General features: G+C 48.6%; 1 long non-coding RNA gene across 1 annotated transcript in view; it reads left to right on the top strand.

Annotated features, from left to right (window-relative positions):
• The window catches only part of LOC134756489 (uncharacterized), an 87,443-nt gene that overhangs the window by 1,877 nt on the left and 61,246 nt on the right, over positions 1-24,320 (top strand). The window contains exon 2 of the long non-coding RNA XR_010129228.1: positions 8,011-8,206. This is a non-coding gene — a long non-coding RNA (uncharacterized lncRNA). The remainder of the gene's footprint in view (positions 1-8,010; positions 8,207-24,320) is intronic.

Raw genomic sequence — 24,320 nt, forward strand, 5'->3', positions numbered from 1 at the left:
TTAGAGACAAAAGGTTGCGTTCTTTTGAATCCTTCATCAGCCTTCCACTGAATACACAATTTAGTCTGGCTCAATGAATCTGCATTTTTACATAAATAATAGGGCAGAGGAAGCAATCAGATATGCATCTGTCTCAGGTGAGGGATGACTTTGAGTGCTGTCTGTCCTTTGTCCAAAAGGAAATTCTTTGTGGGCAAATTGTGAGTGAGGTATGTAGCTTTTTATCTTTGTAGCTATCTTAGTTAGGAATAGAATGAGGGCAGGTTTGCCTGACATAGCTCCCAGCTTGACTTTTCCCTTGGCTTAGTGATTTGGAGGTCCTGAGATTTATTTTCCTTTCATGGTATCAGAAGAGAGAAAAAGTAATTTGTTGAGCCATGAGCTTATGACAAGATGGCTAGGAAGGAATTTTTCAGCTCCATTTTTATCTCATGGGACCACCATCATATGTATGCAATGCACGAGTGTAAAATCACATTTAGTTAAGTCAGCTTACACTAAGCTATGGACCCAGATGGTCCTGGGGCCTTTTTCCACTGGGAGATCTTTAAGGACCTTTCTTAGCTTTTCTATGCTAATTGGTATATTCATAGTTGCCTTATTTCAGTGCCCATTTTGTTAATGTGTATTTTTACTAGGAAATCACCCATTTTTTCTAGGTTTCCAGTTTGATGCAATTATTTGACTTTTAATTTCTCCTCTGTTTTTAGTTTTGTACATAATTTTCCTATCTACTTTGCACTCTTTTTTCCATCAACAGTATTTTTAAAATATACTTTTTAGCTTTTTTTGAAGAATTGTTATGTTTGACAATTTTTTATGACCTAATCATGACTGTAAATGATTTTTAATTAATTTCAGCTTAATGTCTTTTGTAGGGCACAACTGTTAAAATACAAAATTACAACAAATGTGGGTTTGCAGATCTTAACTGGCTTTTTTTTTGTGGTTCTAGAATCAGGCAGCAGTCCAGACCAAAAATGGTTCAGAATGATCTGCCACACAACATGTGCGGGTTATATTTATAGCCAGAGAAAAAAAGTGACATACAGAAAACAGAAGTGAGGTATAGAGGTGGCTGGATTGGTTACAGACCTGGTTACAGCCCGGATTTGCCTTCTTGGATCTTGTTTTGAACAGCTGGCTGCCGGCCATTGACTGACACTCGGCTGATGTGATTGGCTGAACCGCCGCTGTTTGTTACCATGATACATTCCCAAGTCAGATTTTCAGTTTGTTTCTATACTAAATTAGGTTGCGATTCTTCTTCTTCTTCTTCTTTTTTCTTTTTTGAGGCTGAGTCTCGCTCTGTCGCCCAGGCTGGAGTGCAGTGGCGCGATCTCAGCTCACAGCAAGCTCCGCCTCCCGGGTTCATGCCATTCTCCTGTCCCGGCCTCCCGAGTAGCTGGGACTGCAGGCTGCCGCCACCAAGTCCGGCTAATTTTTTTGTATTTTTTTTTAGTAGAGACTGGGTTTCACCTTGTAAGCCATGATGGTCTCGATTTCCTGACCTCATGATCCACCCGTCTCGGCTCCCAAAGTGCCGGGATTACAGGCGTGAGCCACGGCGCCCGGCCGCGACTCTTTACAAGGACTCCTTGGGAGGCTTCTAAAGCCCAAATGTTGTTTGATGTAAGAATTCCTCCCTTTTGGTCAGCCTCTCAATTTTGAGATATTGATCAAAACTTTGGGCATTGGTGTCACTCTTTGTTATCGTTGTAAATTGAGTTATTAGGACTTATTTGCTTTCAGTGTGGCATTTTCAAGTTTTATTTGGTCTCAGTGCCCTCTGGGCAATAGCAGAACACTGTGTTGTGTAAGGCGGAAATAGAGCAATAGAAAATAACAACTGATTTGTTAATATCAGATTACTTCAAGTTACTTGTTTTGGTAAGAATTAAAGCAGAGGGGACTTCTTTATGCTGACTCAGGTAGACTGGAATCTCTTCAGGGAAAAAGGGAGCTCTTTTGGGATCTATCTACTTCCTTAAAGTTTCAGCTTTGTTGTGTGTCATTCAGCGTGAGTGTCTCCATTCTGGTTTTGCCTGCTCAGTGTGGCCTAATGCGGGAGTTGTGACCAAAACAATGACCTCCCGTAATTTGTTCAACAGTTCTCCCCTTTTGGTTAGGTTCCTACCTAGGTGAGGGTGTGACTAAAAACTTAGGGCATTAGCAGTATTCTCAGTAACTATCATTTTAGGTTTCCGGTCTCAACACATCATTTAAGAAGTCAGTAAAGCTTTCTTCTATTGTGACAGCATATTTAATACTGAGAAAGAAAAGAAAATTTTTATCTTGCGAATGTGAGCTTCCTCTAAATTATCAGGTCCAGAGAGGCGTGGGAATGAGGCAGCAGTCACGTCCCATTTCCCTCTTAGCTAAGTAATCATATCTTGAAGCTGCTTGCTATATAGACTAGACTGACTGTCATCAGCTATAGATTAACCTAAGAGTGTCTTTGAATATTTTTTCCAGTGGCAAATATTTGCTTCTGTTGTATCATAGCTGAAAGGAATGCTGGGAAACAAAATAAAGACAAGCATTCATTAGAATAAGTGATCCAGTCACAATGAATCAATTTGAACTTTTTTTTTTTTCCCACAAAGTCATACTTTGAAAACGTCCAGCCGTAAATTGAAATAGTCTCCAAAATGTGAATTTTTTTCCCTGGTTCTAAGATGACCAGCTTTCTTAGAGAGTGAACTACACCATAAGAAAAATGATATGACCATGTTTACACATATATGTTATCATAACATAAAACATGTAAAAGGGGCATTTCTTTGAAAGTATATATTAGTCTGTATAATTTACTTTGCAGTATCATGAATGCTCTTATTTTTAAAAGTAGGAGTAGTTACTGTCAATTACTAATTTTTAGTACAAATAATTTAGCAGATATCTGAAAAAATTACAATTTTTAAATAGAGGTTTTATTTTAAATTAGTTTTAGATTCATACAGAAATTGGGAAGAAAATGCAGATTTCCCATGTAGACGCAACCTAGTTTCCCCTCTTTTTAACATATCAACATGTATCAGATAGGTTTAACATCTTTTTTTTTTTTTTTTTTTTTTTTTTCCAGACAGAGTCTCAACCAGGCTGGAGTGCAGTGGCGTGATCTCGGCTCACTGCAACCTCCGCCTCCCAGGTTCAAGCGATTCTCCTGCCTCAGCCTCCTGAGTAGCTGGTATTACAGGCGCCTGCCATCATGCCCGGCTAATTTTTGTATTTTTAGTAGAGATGAGGTTTCACCACGTTGACCAGGCTGGTCTTGAACTCCTGATCTCAGGTGATCCGCCCGCCTCAGCCTCCCAAAGTGCTGGGATTACAGACATGAGCCACCACTCCTGACCAACATCTTACATCATTTCTTGTCATACTTAATGACTGGGTATTACTATATTATTAAATAAGCTCACATCTTATTTGGTTTCCCTTAGTTCTGCCTTTTTCTCTCCCAGGATCCTATCTAGGATCCCATAGGACATTTAGTCATCATGTCAGGCTCTTCTTGGCTGTGACAGTCTCTCAGACTTTACTTCTGAGGACCTGGAACAGTGTTAGGAGGATTGGTCAGGTATTGTGTAGAATGTCCTCCATTGTGGTTTACTTGGGGTTTTTCTCATAATCAGCCTGGGTTTAGGGGTTTGCGGGAAGCAGAGCAGATGTGTAGTGTGTCCACAAAAAGAGTCAAAGACTGTAAAATATTTGAAGAGATGTATTCTGAGCCAAATATGAGTGACCATGGCCCTTGACACAGCCCTCAGGAGACCCTGAGAACATGTGCCCAAGGTCTTTGGGGTGCAGGTTGGTTCTATACATTTTAGGGAGATAGGAGACATCAATCAAGTGTATTTAAGATATATATTGGTTCGGTCCAGAAAGGTGGGACAACCCAATGGATTAGGGTGGGGTGGGGCTTCCAGGTTATAGGTACATTTAAAATTTTTCTGATTGGCAGTTTGTTGAAAGACTTACTATCAATAGAAAGGAGTGTCTGGGCTATGATAAGGGGTTATGGAGACCAAGGTTTTGTCATGGAGATGAAGCTTGCAGGTAGCAGGCTTCAGAGAGAATAGATTGTAAATGTTTCTTATCAGATTTAAGGTTGTGTTGATGTTAAATGCTGATTGGCTTTTCCTGAATTCCAAAAGGGAGGAGGGCATCATGAGGCATGTCTGACCACCTCTTTCCCATCATAGCCTGAACCAGTCTTCCAGGTTAACTTTGGTGTCCCCTGGTGGAGAGGTGGTTGTGGGAAAGATCTTTGAATTTTATTTTTGGTTTGCAAGCGCTAGTCTAGTCACTTCATGCTCTCAAGATGTGTTATCACCATTAATGTTAACTTTTATCACTTGGTTGAGGCAGTGTTTTCAGGTTTTTCACTGTGAAGTTACTTTTTTCCCATGTCTATATTGTATGTATGCTTTTGGAGGAAGTCATCATGCAGAGCTCATACTTAAAGGAGTGGGGAGTTAGCCCCACCTCCTTGATGGCTGTCTATATCAGGTATTTGGAATTCTTCTGTATAAGAGATTTCTATTCAGCCCATTTGCATATCTGTTTAATCATTTATTTATACCAGTATGGGTCCACAGATAGTTACTTTAATCTTTTGGTTGTTATCTAATTGTACAGTATTTTGTTGCTCTTTGTTCATACCTGTGGCCATTGGTAGCTCTTTCCACTGGCTCCTTTTACGTAATTTCATGGTTTTTTTTTATAATTTATTTCTGTTACTTCAAAAGTACCCTGGCTCATATATTTTCTGTCCCAGTCCTAGTTTCAGCTATTTCTTCTAATAGCCCTGATTTCTTTTGTTAGAGAATGGTATGAACAACTTACATCTGGCCACTAAATGTGGTCATTGCGTCATGACACTTACAGCTGACAGTGCAAAGAAATATATGTGTGTCTTCTAACTTATATGTACCCACTTAATTATAAAGGTTTCTATGTGGAACCATCTATGTATATGTTAAGCTAAATGTGAGTTTATACTTATGTTGTATATATATATTCTGACTCATTATGACAGAGATCATTCTAGGCTTCCCTATTTTTTATCTGTAACTTCTCACTGTAATAGTGAGGAACCTGGCTCCTACTATCTGCCATTTATTTCATCCCTTGTACCATTGGGAACAATGAATTCATTCTTGATCAAGATTCCAGGTTGGGACTTAATAAGAAATATATGTTTGGTCTGTGTCTGCAGTTCCTGGTACAGAGCTTCTAAAACTATTATAATTTCCTGAACAGTAGGGGTGCTAGGAGCATCTTGTGTTCTAATATTTGGTCTTTGGCCCTGGTTCCTGATGCAGAGTTCCTAAATCTCTTGGAATCTCGTGGATAATAGGAATGGCTTCTGTTCTAATAAGGACACTCTGTGGGTTCCTGGATGGTTTCAGGATGGGGATGGTCACCAGAAAGACCAAGCCATGATAAGAAGGTTGTAACTTTTAGCTTAACATGCAATCCTTTGAGGGTGTGAAGGGACTGGAAATTGAGTTAATAATCCGTCATGTCTACATGATGAAGCTTCCATAAAAATTCCTAAAATATGGAATTTGGAAAGTTCCAGATCAAGGCTGACAGATTTGATGTCTAGTGAGGGCTCATCTATCATAGATAGTGCCTTCTAGCATGTCGTGACATGGCAGAATGGGGAAACGGGCTCCTAGATGCTTTTATAAGGGCACTGGTTTCATTCATGAGGACAGCACTCTCATGATCCGATCACCTCTCGGTTACCTCTGAATACCATCCCTTTGGGGATTACATTTCAAAATAGGAATTTGGGGTGGGGGTGTACACACATTGAGACCATAATAACTAGTAAACATAAGTAAGTATTTCCTAGTTCCATAAGCCATCATAGCAAATTGTCAAACCTGAAGAGGGGGTGTAGGAATGCCTAGTTTCTGGCCAAGTCATATAGAAGTTTGGGTAAACTGGGGATTCACTACTTGTGATTGGCATCTGAGGTTGTGGACAGTCTGGTGTTACTAAGCCCTTAACTTGTAGGGTGTATACTAACTCCAGGTAATCAGTGTCACAGTTGAATTACAGGATACCCAATTGTTTTCCAGAGAGTTGGAATATTGGTTGGTATGGGAAACACCCCCCACCCCCCCACAATTTGCTGTTAAAAGTGGAGTGTTGATAGTATAGAGGAAAATCATGGTTATTTTTCTTTTTACAGATATAGTAGTTTCAAAATTAACTATTATCCCTATGGGAAATAACTTTATAAAATAGAGTCCACTGTTGGTGTATATAGTACGTTTTGTTTTTAGTCTATGGCTTCTACTCATTTCCAGCTCAGCACCTTTGGCCCACCACTTGCAACATACATTGGTAATACAGTTCGATTCTTGGTTGCACTCTGTATTTTGTCCTTAGATACTTCCACATCCTAAATCATTTAATTTGTGTAGATTGTGGTTTGTTCTTTGTGCATTAAAATTCTGTGGGTTTTATCAAATGCATAGTGTCAGATATCCACTACTGAAGCAGCATACAGAATACTTCAAATCCCCACCCCAGACAGTCACTGATCTGACTATCATCTCTTTGGTTGTGCTTTTTCCAGAATGTTATATGAATGGAGTCATATAATGTATAACATCTTCATACTGCCACCCTTTACTTAGCAACATAGATGCAAGATTCATTCATTTGTTTTCATGGATTGACAGTTCATTCCTTTCTGTTGGTGAATGGTGTTCCATTGCATGGTTGTACTTCAAATTGATTATGCATTCAGCTATTGAAGAACGTTCTGATTACTTCAAGTTTTGGCCATTATGAGTAGAGTGGCTCGTATATAATTACATGCTAGTTTTTGTTTGAACATAATTTTTCAAAGCAGCTGTCTAAACATACACAATTTAGGGGTGCATTTGTTGGATTGTAAGGTAAGACTTGTTTATCTTTGGGAAAAACTGTCAAACTATTTCCCAAAGTGGCTGTACCCATTCATGCATTCTGCCAGTAATGAATGGCCGTACCTATTGTTCTTCAACCTCCAATTGTTACTGTTGAGCTTTTTTAAGAGTACCACAGTTGTACTAGGTGTGCAGTGATATCTCAGCATTATTTTAATTTGCAGTCTCCTAATGAGATATATTGAGCATCCTTTTGTGTGATTATGTGATATCTGTATATTTTCTTTTTTTTCTTTTTTCTTTTTTTTTTTATTGAGATAGAGTCTCGTTCTGTCACTCAGGCTGGAGTGCAGTGGCGTGATCTTGGGTCACTGCAACCTCCACCTCCGATGTTCAAGCAATTCTCTTGCATCAGCCTCCCAAGTAGCTGGGATTACAGGCACCCACCACCATGCGTGGCTAATTTTTTTGTATTTTTAGTAGAGAGGGGGTATCACTATGTTGGCCAGGCTGATCTCAAATTCCTGACCTCAGGTGACTCACCCGCCTCAGCCTCCCAAAGTGCTGGGGTTATAGGCATGAGCCACCACACCTGGCCTGCTATCTATACATTTTATTTGGCTGGATGTCTGTTCAGATATTTACCCAGTTTTATTTGGGTTTTTAGTTTTCTTAGTGTTCGTTTGAAGAGTTCTTTGTGTATCTTCAATACAGTTTTTAAAATCACGTTTGTATTTTCTAAATATCTTCTCACAGTGTGTCTTGTCTTTTTGTTCTCTGAATAGGGTTTTTCATAGTAGAAAATTTAGCTTTATAAAGTCTGTTCTCAGTATTTTCACGAATTGGCACTTGATGCTGTGTGTTAAAACTCAACACCAGATCCAATGTCTCTTAGGTTTTCTTTTAGATTATAGTTTTGCATTTGAAGTTGTAGTCTCTGGACAATTTTGAGTAGGTTTTTGTGTTTTAATTTGTGTATAGAGTCACTTCATTCCATTTGGCTTCCAAATAATTCTTCCATCACCATTTATGGGAAGGGTATGGATGTAGTGGCCTTTATTTCGGTTTGAATTTCCAAAATTATGACACTGAATAAACGGAATATTGAATTTTATAGGTATTTCAGGACAGCCAGGAGGGGGCGCACATCCGCCGAGAAACTGTGAGCAAGAGCGTCTGTGCTGAACCACGGAGCCACCAGAGGGCGCGCGATCCCGCCCCAACGAACTTCCCGCGGAGGTGCCAGAAGCAGCGAGGAGCTTCAACTTCCTCAGGGCAGCACGAGGGTCGTGTTAACTTGGTGTTCTTCATTGGTGAGTAAAAAGCTCCTGTCCACGGCCCTGAGTGCCAAGGAGTGAGTATTTAGAGTACTCTGCAGAGGAAGAACTTCATCTAGAAAAAGAAAACCCACAAATCGCACTGTTTGGAGTACACCCTAGTATCATTGTCAACGTCCAAGACACAGTGGCTGCTAATATATATTCTTACAGTGGCCTCTAATATAATAATCACACTGTGCCCTACATTACTATGATATCCACACCGTGCCCTAACACCCATATAATATCCACACCATGCCCTAACACTGATGTAATCCACACCATCGCTTCAAATACTAATGTAATAATATCCACACCATGCCCTATCACTGATCTAGTCCACACCATCGCTTCCAATACTAATGTAATAATATCCACACCATGCCCTAACACTGATCTAATCCACACCATCGCTTCCAATACTAATGTAGTAATATCCACACCATGCCCTATCACTGATCTAATCCACACCATCGCTTCCAATACTAATGTAGTAATATCCACACCATGCCCTATCACTGATCTAATCCACCCTATCGCTTCCAATACTAATGTAGTAATATCCCCACCATGCCCTATAACTGATCTAATCCACACCATCGCTTCCAATACTAATGTAGTAATATCGACACCATGCCTTAACGCCAATCTAATCCACACCATCACTTCCAATACTAATGGAATAATATCCCCACCTTGGCCTATCATTGATCTAATCCACACCATCACTCCCAATACTAATGTAATAATATCCACACCATGCCCTATCGCTGATCTAATCCACACCATCACTTCCAATAATAATGTAATAATATCCACACCATGCCCTATCACTGATCTAGTCCACACCATCGCTTCCAATACTAATGTAATAATATGCACACCATGCCCTATCACTGATCTAATCCACACCATCACGTCCAATACTAATGTAATAATATCCACACCATGCCCTGTCACTGAGCTAGTCCACACCATCGCTTCCAATACTAATGTAATAATATCCACACCATGCCCTATCACTGATCTAATCCACACCATCGCCTCCAATACTGATGTAGCAATATCCACACCATGCCCTATCACTGATCTAATCCACACCATCGGTTCCAATACTAATGTAATAATATCCACACCATGCCCTATCACTGATCTAATCCACACCATCGCTTCCAATACTGATGTAGCAATATCCACACCATGCCCTATCACTGATCTAATCCACACCATCCCTTCCAATACTCATGTAGTAATATCCACACCATGCCCTATCACTGATCTAATCCACACCATCGCTTCCAATACTAATGTAGTAATATCCACACCATGCCCTATCACTGATCTAATCCACACCATCGCTTCCAATACTAATGTAGTAATATCCACACCATGCCCTATCACTGACCTAATCCACACCATCGCTTCCAATACTAATGTAATAATATCCACACTATGCCCTAACACTGATCTAGTCCACACCATCGCTTCCAATACTAATGTAATGATATCCACACCATGCCCTATCACTGATCTAGTCCACACCATCGCTTCCAATACTAATGTAGTGATATCCACACCATGCCCTATCACTGATCTAATGCACACCATCGCTTCCAATACTAATGTAATATTATCCACACCGTGCCCTATCACTGATGTAATCCATACCATCGCTTCCAATACTGATGTGGCAATATCCACACCATGCCCTATCACTGACCTGATCCACACCATCGCTTCCAATACTAATGTAATAATATTGACACCTAGCCCTATCACGGATCTAGTCCACACCATGGCTTCCAATACTAATGTAGTAATATCCACACGATGCCCTATCACTGATCTAATCCACACCATCGCTTCCAATACTAATGTAGTAATATCCGCCCCATGCCCTATCACTGATCTACTCCACACCATCGCTCCCAATACTAATGTAATAATATCCACACCATGCCCTATCACAGATCTAGTCCACAACATCGCTTCCAATACTAATGTAATAATATCCTCACCATGCCCTATCACTGATTTAATCCACACCATCACTGCCAATACTAATGTAATAATATCCACACCATGTCCTATCACTGATCTAGTCCACACCATCGCTTCCAATACTAATGTATTAATACCACACCATGCCCTATTACTGATCTAATCCACACCATCGCTTCCAATACTAATGTAATAATATCCCCACCATGCCCTGTCACTGATCTAATCCACAGAATCGCTTCCAATGCTAATGAAGTAATATCCACACCATGCCCTGTCGATGATCTAATCCACACCGTCGCTTCCAATACTAGTGCAATAATATCCACACCATGCCCTATCACTGATCTAATCCACACCATCGCTTCCAATAGTAATGTCATAATATCTACACCATGCCCTATCACTGATCTAGTCCAGACCATCGCCACAAATACTAATGTAATAATATCCACAGCATGCCCTATCACTGATATAATCCACACCATCACTTCCAATACTAATGAAATAATATCCACACCATGCCCTGTCACTGATCTAATCCACACTATCGCTTCCAATACTAATGTAGTAATATCCACACCATGCCCTATCACTGATCTAATCCACACCATCGCTTCCAATACTAATGGAGTAATATCGACACCATGCCTTAACGCCGATCTAATCCACACAATCACTTCCAATAGTAATGAAATAATATCCCCACCATGGCCTATCATTGATCTAATCCACACCATCACTCCCAATACTAATGTAATAATATCCACACCATGCCCTACCGCTGATCTAATCCACACCATCACTTCCAATACTAATGTAATAATATCCACACCATGCCCTATCACTGATCTAATCCACACCATCGCTTCCAGTACTAATGCAGTAATATCCACACCATGCCCTATCACTGATCTAATCCACACCATCCCTTCCAATACTAGTGCAATAATATCCACACCATGCCCGGTCACAGATCTAATCCACACCATCGCTTCCAATACTAATGTAAAAATATCCACAGCATGCCCTATCACTGATCTAGTCCACACCATCGCTTCCAATACTAATGTAATAATATCCACACCATGCCCTATCACTGATCTAATCCACACGATTGCTTCCAATACTAATGTAGTAATATCCACACCATGCCCTATCACTGATCTAATCCACACCATCGCTTCCAATACTAATGTAATAATATCCACACCATGCCCTATCACTGATCTAATCCTCACCATCGCTTCCAATACTAATGTAGTAATATCCACACCATGCCCTATCACTGATCGAGTCCACAGCATCACTTCCAATACTAAGGTAGTAATATCCACACCATGCTTTATCACTGATCTAGTCCACACCATCGCTTCCAATACTAATGTAATAATATCCCCACCATGCCCTATCAGTGATCTAGTCCACACCATCGCTTCCCATACTAATGTAATAATATGCACACCATGCCCTATCACTGATCTAGTCCACAGCATCACTACCAATACTAATGTAGTAATATCCACACCATGCCTTATCACTGATCTAGTCCACACCATCGCTTCCAATACTAATGTAGTGATATCCACACCATGCCCTATCACTGATCTAATCCACACCATCGCTTCCAATAACAATGTAGTAATATCTACACCATGCCCTATCGATGATCTAATCCACACCATCGCTTCCAATACTAATGTAGTAATATCCAAACCATGCCTGTCACTGATCTAGTCCACACCATCACTTCCAATACTAATGTAGTGATATCCACAGCATGCACTATCACTGATCTAATCCACACCATCGCTTCCAATACTGATGTAACAATATCCACACCATGCCCTATCACTGATCTAATCCACACCATCGCTTCCAATACTGATGTAGCAATATCCACACCATGCCCTATCACTGATCTAATCCACACCATCGCTTCCAATACGAATGTAATAATATCCACACCATGCCCTATCACTGATCTAATCCACACCATCGCTTCCAATACGAATGTAATAATATCCACACCATGCCCTATCACTGATCTAATCCACACCATCGCTTCCAGTACTAATGTAGTAATATCCACACCATGCCCTATCACTGATCTAGTCCACACCCTCGCTTCCAATAGTAATGTAATAATATCCCCACCATGCCCTATCACTGACCTAATCCACACCATCACTGCCAATACTAATGTAATAATATCCACACCATGCCCTATCACTGATGTAGTCCACACCATCGCTTCCAATACTAATGTAATAATATCCACACCATGCCCTATCACTGATCTAGTCCACACCATCGCTTCCAATACTAATGTAATAATATCCACACCATGCCCTATCACTGATCTAGTCCACACCATCGCTTCCAATACTGATGTAGCAATATCCACACCATGCCCTATCACTGATCTAATCCACACCATCGCTTCCAATACTAATGTAATAATATCCACACCATGCCCTATCACTGATCTAATCCACACCATCGCTTCCAATACTAATGTAATAATATCCACACCATGCCCTATCACTGATCTAATCCACACCATCGCTTCCAGTACTAATGTAGTAATATCCACACCATGCCCTATCACTGATCTAGTCCACACCATCGCTTCCAATAGTAATGTAATAATATCCCCACCATGCCCTATCACTGACCTAATCCACACCATCACTGCCAATACTAATGTAATAATATCCACACCATGCCCTATCACTGATGTAGTACACACCATCGCTTCCAATACTAATGTAATAATATCCACACCATGCCCTATCACTGATCTAGTCCACACCATCGCTTCCAATAGTAATGTAATACTGTCCACACCATGCTCCAACAATGTTCTAGTCCACAACAACGCTTTCAATATTAATGTAATAATATCCACACCATGCCCTATCACTGATCTAGTCCACACCATCACCTCCAGTACTAATGTAATAATATCCACACCATGCCTTAACTGTGATCTAATCCACACCATCGCTTCCAATACTAATGTAATAATATCCACACCATGCCCTGTCACTGATCTAATCCACAACATCGCTTCCAATACTAATGTAATAATATCCACACCATGCCCTATCACTGATCTAGTCCACAACATCACCTCCAGTACTAATGTAATAATATCCACACCATGCCTTAACACTGATCTAATCCACACCATCACTCCCAATACTAATGTAATAATATCCACACCATGCCCTATCACTGATCTAGTCCACACCATCGCCTCCAATACTAATGTAGTAATATCCACACGATGCCTTAACACTGATCTAATCCACACCATCGCTTCCAGTACTAATGTAATAATATCCACACCATGCCCTAACACTGATCTAATCCACACCATCGCTTCCAATACTAATGTAATAATATCCACACCATGGCCTATCACTGATCTAATCCACACCGTCGCTTCCAATACTAATGTAATAATATCCAGAGCATGCCCTAACACTGATCTAATCCACACCATCGCCTCCAGTACTAATGTAATAATATCCACACCATGCCCTAACACTGATCTAATCCGCACCATTGCTTCCAATACTAATGTAATAATATGCACACCGTGGCCTATCACTGATCTAGTCCACACCATCGCTTCCAATACTAATGTAATAAAATCCACACCGTGCCTTAACACTGTTCTAATCCGCACCATCGCTTCCAATACTAATGCATTGGGGGAGTAACCTGATGAGATTCATGGATTAGAGACATGGCTCTGGCTGCTGTGGAGAAGGCACCAGGGAGAGCAGATGGCTCAATGGGTGTGCAGGAGACCTCTCCCTGAGTTTAGGGAGAGGTTTTTAAAACAGAAGAAGTTTGAGTAATTTAAATGATGATGGGAAGGAGCTAAAAGTGGGGGATAGGTTAAAGATACAGGAGAGTGGGAGGAAGAACCGACAAGTGAGGTTCCAGAGAGAGCAGGAGAAGAGGAGATTCCCATAGGGGGATTAACACTTTCTTTTCTTTTTTCTTTCTAAGACAGGGTCTCACTCTGTCGCCCAGGCTGGAGTGCAGTGGCACAATCTTGGCTCACTGTAGTGTAGACTTCCCAGGCTCAAGGGATTTCTCCCACCCCAGACTCCCAGGTAGCTGGAACTACGGGTGTGAACCACTACCAGACCTGGCTAATGTCTCTTTTTTTTGGTAGACACAGAGTCTCACTATTTAACACTGATTGGTCTCCAACTCCTGGCCTCAAGCGATCCTCCTGCCTAGGCTGCCTAGGGTTGTTTTAGGGTCAGGGCCCAGGGTTAGGGTTGTTTTAGGGTCAGGGCCCAGGGTTAGGGTTGTTATAGGGTCAGTGCCAGGGCCCAGGGTTAGCGTTGTTTTAGGGTCAGGGCCAGGGCCCAGGGTTAGGGTTGTTTTAGGGTCAGGGCCAGGGCCCAAAGTTAGGGTTGTTTTAGGTTCAGGGCCCAGGGTTAGGGTTTTAGGCTCAGGGCCAGGGCCCAGGTTTAGGGTTGTTTTAGAGTCAGGGCCAGGGCCCAGGGTTAGGGTCGTTTTAGGGTCATGGCCAGGTCCCAGGGTTAGGGTTCTTTTAGGGTCAGGGCCAGGGCCCAGGGTTATGGTTGTTTTAGGGTCAGGGCCCAGGGTTAGGTTTGTTTTAGGGTCAGGGCCCAGGGTTAGGGTTGTTTTAGGGTCAGGGCCCAGGGTTAGGGTTGTTTTAGGGTCAGGGCCCAGGGTTATGGTTCTTTTAGGGTTAGGGTCCTGGGTTAGGGTTTTAGGCTCACGGCCAGGGCACAGGGTTAGGGTTTTAGGCTCAGGGCCAGGGCCCAGGGTTAGGGTTGTTTTAGGGTCAGGGCCCAGGGTTAGGGTTGTTTTAGGGTCAGGGCCCAGGGTTAGGGTTGTTTTAGGGTCAGGGCCCAGGGTTAGGGTTGTTTTCGGGTCAGTGCCAGGGCCCAGGTTTAGGGTTGTTTAAGGGTCAGGGCCTGGGCCCAGGGTTAATGTTGTTTTAAGGTCAGGGCCAGGGCCCAAATTTAGGGTTGTTTTAGGGTCAGGGCCCAGGGTTAGGGTTTTAGGCTCAGGTCCAGGGCCCAGCGTTAGGGTTTTAGGCTCTGGGCCAGGGCCCAGGGTTAGGGTTGTTTTAGGGTCAGGGCCAGGGCCCAGGGTTAGCGTTGTTTTAGGGTCAGGGCCAGAGCCCAGGGTTAGGGCTGTTTTAGGGTCAGGGCCCAGGGTTAGGGTTGTTTTAGGGTCAGGGCCCAGGGTTAGGGTTGTTTTAGGGTCAGGGCCCAGGGTTAGGGTTGTTTTCGGGTCAGGGCCCAGGGTTAGGGTTGTTTTAGGGTCAGTGCCAGGGCCCAGGTTTAGGGTTGTTTAAGGGTCAGGTCCAGGGCCCAGGGTTAGGGTTTTAGGCTCAGGGCCAGAGCCCAGGGTTAGGGTTTTTTTAGGGTCAGGGCCAGGGCCCAGGGTTAGGGTTGTTTTAGGGTCAGGGCCAGGGCCCAGTGTTAGGGTTGTTTTAGGGTCAGGGCCCAGTGTTAGGGTTGTTTTAGGGTCAGGGCACAGAGTTAGGGTTTTTTTAGGGTAAGGGCCCAGGGTTAGGGTTGTTTTAGGGTCAGGGCCAGCGCCCAGGGCTAGGGGTGTTTTAGGGTCAGGGCCAGGGCCCAAAGTTAGGGTTGTTTTAGGGTCACGGCCCAGGGTTAGGGTTTTAGGCTCAGGTCCAGGGCCCTGGGTTAGGGTTTTAGGCTCCGGGCCAGAGCCCAGGGTTAGGGTTGTTTTAGGGTCAGGGCCAGGGCCCAGGTTTAGGGTTGTTTTAGGGTCAGGGCCAGGGCCTAGTGTTAGGGTTGTTTTAGGGTCAGGGCCCAGGGTTAGGGTTGTTTTAGGGTCAGGGCCCAGGGTTAGGGTTGTTTTAGGGTCAGGGCCCACAGTTAGGGTTTTTTGATCAGGGCCAGGGCCCAGGGTTAGGGTTTTAGGGTAAGGGCCAAGGCTCAGGATTAGGGTTTTAGGGTCAGGGCCAGGGCCCTGGGTTAGGGTTTTAGGGTCAGGGCCAGGGCCCAGGGTTAGGGTTTTAGGCTCAGGGCCAGGGCCCAGGGTTAGGGTTTTAAGGTCAGGGCCAGGGCCCAGTGTTAGGTTTTTAGGATCAGGGCCAGGGCCCAGGGTTAGAGTTTTAGGGTCAGGGCCCAGGGTTAGGGATTTAGGGTCAGGGCCCAGGGTTAGGGTTTTAGGGTCAGGGCAAAGGGTTAGGGTTTTAGGGTCAGGGCCAGGGCCCAAAGTTAGGGTTGTTTTAGGTTCAGGGCCAGGGCCCAGGGTTATGGTTGTTTTAGGGTCATGGCCAGGTCCCAGGGTTAGGGTTGTTTTAGGGTCAGGGCCAGGGCCCAGGGTTATGGTTGTTTTAGGGTCAGGGCCCAGGGTTAGGGTTGTTTTAGGGTCAGGGCCCAGGGTTAGGGTTGTTTTAGGGTCAGGGCCCAGGGTTAGGGTTGTTTTAGGGTCAGGGCCTAGGGTTATGGTTCTCTTAGGTTTAGGGCCCAGGGTTAGGGTTTTAGGCTCAGGGTCAGGGCCCAGGGTTACGGTTTTAGGCTGAGGGCCAGGGCCCAGGGTTAGGGTTTTAGGCTCAGGGCCAGGGCACAGGGTTAGGGTTTTAGGCTCAGGGCCCCGGGCCCAGGGTTAGGGCTTTAGGGCCAGGGCCCGTGGCCCAGGGTTAGGGCTTTAGTGCCAGGGCCCGGGGCCCAGGGTTAGGGCTTTAGGGCCAGGGCCCGGGGCCCAGGGTTAGGGCTTTAGGGCCAGGGCCCGGGGCCCAGGTTTAGGGCTTTAGGGCCAGGGCCCGGGGCCCAGGGTTAGGGCTTTAGGGCCAGGGACCGGGGCCCAGGGTTAGGGCTTTAGGGCCTGGGCCCGGGGCCCAGGGTTAGGGCTTTAGGGCCAGGGCCCGGGGCCCAGGGGGTTAGGGCTTTAGGGCCAGGGCCCGGGGCCCATGGTTAGGGGTTTAGGGGCAGGGCCCGGGGCCCAGTGTTAGGGCTTTAGGGGCAGGGCCCGGGGCCCAGGGTTAGGGCTTTAGGACCAGGGCCCGGGGCCCAGGGTTAGGGCTTTAGGGGCAGGGCACGGGGCCCAGGGTTAGGGTTTTAGGCTCAGGGCCCGGGGCCCAGGGTTAGGGTTATTTTAGGGTCAGGGCCAGGGGCCAGGGTTAGCGTTGTTTTAGGGTCAGGGGCAGGGCCCAAAGTTACGGTTGTTTTAGGGTCAGGGCCCAGGTTTAGGGTTTTAGGCTCAGGTCCAGGGCCCAGGGTTAGGGTTTTAGGCTCAGGGCCAGGGCCCAGGTTTAGGGTTGTTTTAGGGTCAGGGCCAGGGCCCAGGGTTGGGGTTGTTTTAGGGTCATGGCCAGGGCCCAGGGTTAGGGTTGTTTTAGGGTCAGGGCCAGGGCCCATGGTTATGGTTGTTTTAGAGTTAGGGACCAGGGTTAGGGTTGTTTTAGGGTCAGGGCCCAGGGTTGGGGTTGATTTAGGGTCAGGGCCAAGGGTTCGGGTTGTTTTAGGGTCAGGGCCCAGGGTTAGGGTTATTTTAGGGACAGGGCCCAGGGTTAGGGTTGTTTTGGGGTTAGGGCCCAGGGTTAGGGTTGTTTTAGGGTCAGGGCCCAGGGTTGGGGTTGTTTTAGGGTCAGGGCCCATGGTTAGGGTTGTTTTAGGGTCAGGGCCCATGGTTATGCTTGTTTTAGTGTTAGGGCCCAGGGTTAGGGTTTTAGGCTCAGGGCCAGGGCCCAGGGTTAGGGTTTTAGGCTCAGGGCCAGGGCCTAGGGTTGGGGTTTCAGGCTTATGGCCAGAGCCCAAGGTTAGGGTTTTTGGCTCAGGGCCAGGGCCCAGGGTTAGGGTTTTAAGCTCAGGGCCAGGACCCAGGGTTAGGGTTGTTTTAGGGTCAGGGCCAGGGCCCAGGGTTAGGGTTGTTTTAGGGTCAGGGCCAGCGCCCAGGGCTAGGGGTGTTTTAGGGTCAGGGCCAGGGCCCAAAGTTAGGGTTGTTTTAGGGTCACGGCCCAGGGTTAGGGTTTTAGGCTCAGGTACAGGGCCCAGGGTTAGGGTTTTATGCTCAGGGCCAGAGTCCAGGGTTAGGGTTGTTTTAGGGTCAGGGCCAGGGCCCAGGGTTAGGGTTGTTTTAGGGTCAGGGCCAGGGCCCAGTGTTAGGGTTGTTTTAGGATCGGGGCCCATTGTTAGGGTTGTTTTAGGGTCAGGGCCCAGGGTTAGGGTTGTTTTGGGGTTAGGGCCCAGGGTTAGGGTTGTTTTAGGGTCAGGGCCCATGGTTAGGGTTGTTTTAGGGTCAGGGCCCAGGGTTAGGGTTGCTTTAGGGTCAGGGCCCAGGGTTAGGGTTGTTTTAGGGTCAGGGTCCAGGGTTAGGGTTATTTTAGGGTCAGGGCCCAGGGTTAGGGTTTTAGGCTCAGGGCCAGGGCCCAGGGTTAGGGTTTTAGGGCCAGGGCCCATGACCCAGGGTTAGGGCTTTAGGGACAGGGCCCGTGGTCCAGGGTTAGGGCTTTAGGGCCAGGGCCCGGGGACCAGGGTTAGGGCTTTAGGGCCAGGGCCCGGGGACCAGGGTTAGGGCTTTAGGGCCAGGGCCCGGGCACCAGGGTTAGGGCTTTAGGACCAGGGCCCGGGGCCCAGGGTTAGGGTTGTTTTAGGGTCAGGGCCCGGAGCCCTAAGTTAGGGTTGTTTTAGGGTCAGGGCCCAGGGTTAGGGTTGTTTTAGGGTCAGGGCCCAGGGTTAGGGTTGTTTTAGGGTCAGGGCCTAGGGTTAGGGTTGTTTTAGCGTCAGGGCCCAGGGTTAGGGTTTCAGGCTCAGGTCTAGGGCCCAGGGTTGGGGTTTCAGGCTCAGGGCCAGAGCCCAAGTTTAGGGCTTTAGGTTCAGGGTCAGGGCCCAGGGTTAAGGTTTTACGCTCAGGTCCAGGGCCCAGGGTTAGGGTTTTAGGCTTAGGGCCCCGGGCCAAGGGTTAGGGCTTTAGGGCCAGGGCCCGTGGCCAAGGGTTAGGGCGTTAGGGCCAGGGCCCGGGGCCCAGGGTTAGGGCTTTAGGGCCAGGTCCCGGGTCCCAGGGTTAGGGCTTTAGGGCCAGGGCCCGGGGCCCAGGGTTAGGGCTGTAGGGCCAGGGCCCGGTGCCCAGGGTTAGGGCTTTAGGGCCAGGGCCCGGGGCCCAGGGTTAGGGCTTTAGGGCCAGGGCCCGGGGCCCAGGGTTAGGGCTTTAGTGGCAGGGCCCGGGGCCCAGGGTTAGGGCTTAGGGTCAGGGCCCGGGGTCCAGGTTTAGGGATTTAAGACCAGGGCCCGGGGCCCAGGGTTAGGGCTTTAGGGTCAGCGCCCGGGGCCCAGGGTTAGGGTTGTTTTAGGGTCAGGGCCCGGGGCCCTAAGTTAGGGTTGTTTTAGGGTCGGGGCCCAGGGTTAGTGTTGTTTTAGGGTCAGGGCCCAGGGTTAGTGTTGTTTTAGGGTCAGGGCCCAGGGTTAGTGTTGTTTTAGGGTCAGGGCCCAGGGTTAGTGTTGTTTTAGGGTCAGGGCCCAGGGTTAGGGTTGTTTTAGGGTCAGGGCCCAGGGGTAGGGTTGTTATAGGGTCAGGGCCAGGGCCCAGGGTTTGCATTGTTTTAGGGTCAGGGCCAGGGCCCAGGCTTAGGGTTGTTTTAGGGTCAGGGCCAGGGCCCAAAGTTAGGTTTGTTTTTGGTTCAGGGCCCAGGGTTAGGGTTTTAGGCTCAGGTCCAGGGCCCAGGGCTCGGGTTTTAGGCTCAGGGCCAGGGCCCAGGTTTAGGGTTGTTTTAGAGTCAGGGCCAGGGCCCAGGGTTAGGGTTGTTTTAGGGTCATGGCCAGGTCCCAGGGTTAGGGTTGTTTTAGGGTCAGGGCTAGGGCCCAGGGTTATGGTGGTTTTAGGGTCAGGGCTGAGAGTTAGCTTTGTTTTAGGGTCAGGGCCCAGGGTTAGGGTTCTTTTAGGGTCAGGGCCCAGGGTTAGGGTTGTTTTAGGGTCAGGGCCCAGGGTTATGGTTCTTTTAGGGTTAGGGCCCAGGGTTAGGGTTTTAGGCTCAGGGCCAGGGCCCAGGGTTAGGGTTTTAGGCTCAGGGCCAGGGCCCAGGATTGGGGTTTCAGGCTCAGGGCCAGAGCCCAAGGTTAGGGTTTTAGGCTCAGTGTCAGGGCCCAGGGTTAGGGTTGTTTTAGGGTCAGGGCCCAGGGGTAGGGATGTTTTAAAGTCAGGGCCCAGGGTTAGGGTTGTTTTAGGGTCAGGGCCCTGGGTTACGGTTGTTTTAGGTTCAGGGCCCAGGGTTAGGGTTGTTTTAGGGTCAGGGCCCAGGGTTAGGGTTGTTTTAGGGTCAGGGCCCAGGGTTAGGGTTGTTTTAGGGTCAGGGCCCAGGGTTAGGGTTGTTTTAGGGTCAGGGCCCAGGGTTAGGGTTGTTTTAGGGTCCCGGCCCAGGGTTAGGGTTGTTTTAGGGTCAGGGCCCAGGCTTAGGGTTGTTTTAGGGTCAGGGCCCAGGGTTAGGGTTGTTTTAGGGTCAGGGCCAGGGCCCAGGTTTAGGGTTGTTTTAGGGTCAGGGCCCAGGGTTAGGGTTGTTTTAGGGCCAGCGCCCAGGGCTAGGGGTGTTTTAGGGTCAGGGCCAGGGCCCAAAGTTAGGGTTGTTTTAGGGTCACGGCCCAGGGTTAGGGTTTTAGGCTCAGGTCCAGGGCCCAGGGTTAGGGTTTTAGGCTCAGGGCCAGAGCCCAGGGTTAGGGTTGTTTTAGGGTCAGGGCCAGGGCCCAGGGTTAGGGTTGTTTTAGGGTCAGGGCCAGGGCCCAGGGTTAGGGTTGTTTTAGGGTCAGGGCCCAGTGTTAGGGTTGTTTTAGGGTCAGGGCCCAGAGTTAGGGTTTTTTTAGGGTAAGGGCCCAGGGTTAGGGTTGTTTTAGGGTCAGGGCCCAGGGTTAGGGTTGTTTTAGGGTCAGGGCCCAGGGTTAGGGTTGTTTTAGGGTCAGGGCCCACGGTTAGGGTTTTTTGATCAGGGCCAGGGCCCAGGGTTAGGGTTTTAGGGTAAGGGCCAGGGCCCAGGATTAGGGTTTTAGGGTCAGGGCCAGGGCCCAGGGTTAGGGTTTTAGGCTCAGGGCCAGGGCCCAGGGTTAGGGTTTTAGGCTCAGGGCCAGGGCCCAGGGTTAGGGTTTTAGGCTCAGGTCCAGGGCCCAGGGTTCGGGTTTTAGGCTCAGGGCCAGGGCCCAGGTTTAGGGTTGTTTTAGAGTCAGGGCCAGGGCCCAGGGTTAGGGTTGTTTTAGGGTCAGGGCTAGGGCCCAGGGTTATGGTGGTTTTAGGGTCAGGGCTGAGAGTTAGGTTTGTTTTAGGGTCAGAGCCCAGGGTTAGGGTTGTTTTAGGGTCAGGGCCCAGGGTTGGGGTTGTTTTAGGGTCAGGGCCAAGGGTTAGGGTTGTTTTAGGGTCAGGGCCCATGGGTATGCTTGTTTTAGTGTTAGGGCCCAGGGTTAGGGTTTTAGGCTCAGGGCCAGGGCCCAGGGTTAGGGTTTTAGGCTCAGGGCCAGGGCCTAGGGTTGGGGTTTCAGGCTTATGGCCAGAGCCCAAGGTTAGGGTTTTCGGCTCAGGGCCAGGGTCCAGGGTTAGGGTTTTAAGCTCAGGGCCAGGGCCCAGGGTTAGGGTTGTTTTAGGGTCAGGGCCAGGGCCCAGGGTTAGGGTTGTTTTAGGGTCAGGGCCAGCGCCCAGGGCTAGGGGTGTTTTAGGGTCAGGGCCAGGGCCCAAAGTTAGGGTTGTTTTAGGGTCACGGCCCAGGGTTAGGGTTTTAGGCTCAGGTCCAGGGCCCAGGGTTAGGGTTTTAGGCTCAGGGCCAGAGCCCAGGGTTAGGGTTGTTTTAGGGTCAGGGCCAGGGCCCAGGGTTAGGGTTTTAGGCTCTGGGCCAGGGCCCAGGGTTAGGGTTTTAGGGTCAGGGCCAGGGCCCAAAGATAGGGTTGTTTTAGGGTCACGGCCCAGGTTTAGGGTTTTAGGCTCAGGTCCAGGGCCCTGGGTTAGGGTTTTAGGCTCAGGGCCAGAGCCCAGGGTTAGGGTTGTTTTAGGGTCAGGGCCAGGGCCCAGGGTTAGGGTTGTTTTAGGGTCAGGGCCAGGGCCCAGTGTTAGGGTTGTTTTAGGGTCAGGGCCCAGGGTTAGGGTTGTTTTAGGGTCAGGGCCCAGGGTTAGGGTTGTTTTAGGGTCAGGGCCCATAGTTAGGGTTTTTTGATCAGGGCCAGGGCCCAGGGTTAGGGTTTTAGGGTAAGGGCCAAGGCTCAGGATTAGGGTTTTAGGGTCAGGGCCAGGGCCCTGGGTTAGGGTTTTAGGGTCAGGGCCAGGGCCCAGGGTTAGGGTTTTAGGCTCTGGGCCAGGGCCCAGGGTTAGGGTTTTAGGGTCAGGGCCAGGGCCCAGTGTTAGGTTTTTAGGGTCAGGGCCAGGGCCCAGGGTTAGAGTTTTAGGGTCAGGGCCCAGGGTTAGGGATTTAGGGTCAGGGCCCAGGGTTAGGGTTTTAGGGTCAGGGCCCAGGGTTAGGGTTTTAGGGTCAGGGCCAGGGCCTAAAGTTAGGGTTGTTTTAGGTTCAGGGCCCAGGGTTAGGGTTTTAGGCTCAGGTCCAGGGCCCAGGGTTAGGGTTTTAGGCTCAGGGCCAGGGCCCAGGGTTAGGGTTTTAGGGCCAGGGCCCGTGGCCCAGGGTTAGGGCTTTAGGGACAGGGCCCGTGGCCCAGGGTTAGGGCTTTAGGGCCGGGGCCCGGGGACCAGGTTTAGGGCTTTAGGGCCGGGGCCCGGGGACCAGGGTTAGGGCTTTAGGGCCAGGGCCCGGGCACCAGGGTTAGGGCTTTAGGGCCAGGGCCCGGGGCCCAGGGTTAGGGCTTTACGGGCAGAGCCCGGGGCCCAGGGTTAGGGCTTTAGTGGCAGGGCCCGGGGCCCAGCGTTAGGGCTTTAGGGTGAGGGCCCGGGGCCCAGGATTAGGGCTTTAGGACCAGGGCCCGGGGCCCAGGGTTAGGGTTGTTTTAGGGTCAGGGCGCAGGGTCCTAAGTTAGGGTTGTTTTAGGGTCAGGGCCCAGGGTTAGGGTTGTTTTAGGGTCAGGGCCCAGGGTTAGGGTTGTTTTAGGGTCAGGGCCTAGGGTTAGGGTTGTTTTAGCGTCAGGGCCCGGGGTTAGGGTTGTTTTAGGGTCAGGGCCCAGGGTTAGGGTTTCAGGCTCAGGTCTAGGGCCCAGGGTTGGGGTTTCTGGCTCAGGGCCAGAGCCCAAGTTTAGGGCTTTAGGTTCAGGGTCAGGGCCCAGGGTTAAGGTTTTACGCTCAGGTCCAGGGCCCAGGGTTAGGGTTTTAGGCTTAGGGCCCCGGGCCCAGGGTTAGGGCTTTAGGGCCAGGGCCCGTGGCCAAGGGTTAGGGCGTTAGTGCCAGGGCCCGGGGCCCAGGGTTAGGGCTTTAGGGCCAGGGCCCGGGTCCCAGGGTTAGGGCTTTAGGGCCAGGGCCCGGGGCCCAGGGTTAGGGCTGTAGGGCCAGGGCCCGGTGCCCAGGGTTAGGGCTTTAGGGCCAGGGCCCGGGGCCCAGGGTTAGGGCTTTAGGGCCAGGGCCCGGGGCCCAGGGTTAGGGCTTTAGTGGCAGGGCCCGGGGCCCAGGGTTAGGGCTTAGGGTCAGGGCCCGGGGTCCAGGTTTAGGGCTTTAAGACCAGGGCCCGGGGCCCAGGGTTAGGGCTTTAGGGTCAGCGCCCGGGGCCCAGGGTTAGGGTTGTTTTAGGGTCAGGGCCCGGGGCCCTAAGTTAGGGTTGTTTTAGGGTCGGGGCCCAGGGTTAGTGTTGTTTTAGGGTCAGGGCCCAGGGTTAGTGTTGTTTTAGGGTCACGGCCCAGGGTTAGTGTTGTTTTAGGGTCAGGGCCCAGGGTTAGTGTTGTTTTAGGGTCAGGGCCCAGGGTTAGGGTTGTTTTAGGGTCAGGGCCAGGGCCCAGGCTTAGGGTTGTTTTAGGTTCAGGGCCAGGGCCCAAAGTTAGGTTTGTTTTTGGTTCAGGGCCCAGGGTTAGGGTTTTAGGCTCAGGTCCAGGGCCCAGGGCTCGGGTTTTAGGCTCAGGGCCAGGGCCCAGGTTTAGGGTTGTTTTAGAGTCAGGGCCAGGGCCCAGGGTTAGGGTTGTTTTAGGGTCATGGCCAGGTCCCAGGGTTAGGGTTGTTTTAGGGTCAGGGCTAGGGC

This window comes from Gorilla gorilla, chromosome 9 (genome assembly GCF_029281585.2).
Source record: "Gorilla gorilla gorilla isolate KB3781 chromosome 9, NHGRI_mGorGor1-v2.1_pri, whole genome shotgun sequence".
Classification (NCBI taxonomy): Eukaryota; Metazoa; Chordata; class Mammalia; order Primates; family Hominidae; genus Gorilla; species Gorilla gorilla.